This window comes from Elephantulus edwardii, unplaced genomic scaffold (genome assembly GCF_000299155.1).
Source record: "Elephantulus edwardii isolate Elephantulus edwardi_28Jun2011 unplaced genomic scaffold, EleEdw1.0 scaffold00246, whole genome shotgun sequence".
NCBI classification, from domain to species: domain Eukaryota; kingdom Metazoa; phylum Chordata; class Mammalia; order Macroscelidea; family Macroscelididae; genus Elephantulus; species Elephantulus edwardii.
Window position 1 is genome coordinate 2,383,588 of NW_006399996.1, and position 1,485 is coordinate 2,385,072.

Below are 1,485 nucleotides of genomic sequence, written 5' to 3' on the forward strand. Positions count from 1 at the left end.
GACAGGTCCTTGGAGAAGGACATCATGCTTGGTAGGGTAGAGAGACAGTGCAGGAGGGGAGGACCCTCTATGAGGTGGATTGATTCAGTGACTGGGGTAATCGGGATGGGTGTGTCAGAGGTAATACGATTGGCACAGGATAGAGCAGGGTTTAGGGCTGTTGTACATAGGGTCGCTATGAGTTGCAAATCACTCAACGGCACATAACAACAACAACAACAACGATGTCACTGAAATGTAAATGTGGAAATTGTCCTGGTGACAATCAACACTTAGTACCAGCAGCCAGGAAATAAAAAACAAATTGCATGGGGAAAATCTGCTGTCAATGACCTCTCCAGACTACTGAAGAGCAATGATGTCAGTCTAGAGACTAAGATGCACCTGATCCAGGCCATTGTCTTGACAATTACTTAATAGTGACTAAGGGTGATAGAAGAATAATCTATGCCTTTGAGATGTGGTGCTGGAGAAGAGTATTGAATATACCAGGGACCTGCTAGGAGAACAAACAAGACTGCTTCTTGGAGGCAAGGATTTTGAAGCTCCATCTGACATACTTTGGGTATGTTGCAAGGAGGGACCGGTTCTTGGAGAGGGACATCATACTTGGAAGGGTGGAGGGATAGTACAAGAGAGGAAAACTCTGGAGAAGATGGATTGACTCAGTGACTGGGGTAACGGGGTTAGATGTGTTAGAGACAATGAGATTGGCTCAGGATAGAGCAGGGATCAGAGCTGTTGTACATAGGGTTGCTATGAGTCACAAGTGATTGACAGCATATAACAACAATAACAGAATTTTGAAACTCAACTTATTTTGCCATTGATTCAGAACCGAAGCATGGGAGGAGCTTGCCCATCTTTCTCTCAGGAACAGACTTGCATATTTGAACCATCACAGTGGCATGGCCATTGGGTTAGTTATCCAATTCCATAAGAACTAGGCCACCAAAAGAACTATGAGATATCTCATCCCCGTAAGAATAGCAAAATTTAACAGAATAGCAAACAACAAATGCTGGCAAGGTTGTGGAGAAACTGGAACTCTTTTTCTCTGTTGGTGGGAGTGTAAAATGGTACAATCTCTGGGGAGCTCTGGTGGCCTAGTGGCAAGAAGCTGCACTGCAATCCCAGAGATATGCTGTTCAAATCTGCTGGAGAAGGAGGGTGCATCTGCTCTTGTACCAGTCAGATCCAATTTGACGGCACACACACACACACACACACACACATTTTTAAAAAAAGGTACAATCACTATGGAAAGCTGTATGGATCTCTCTCAAAAAGTTGCAAATAGAAATACCATTTGACCCAGCAATCCCATTACTGGGAATATACCCCAAAGAAACCATAATTGCCACCCAGGCAGATAAATGCACACCCATGTTTATTACGGCTTTATTCACAATAGCAAAGAGTTGGAAACAACCTAAGTGCCCATCAACAAACGAATGGATAGAGAAGCTCTGATATATTCACACA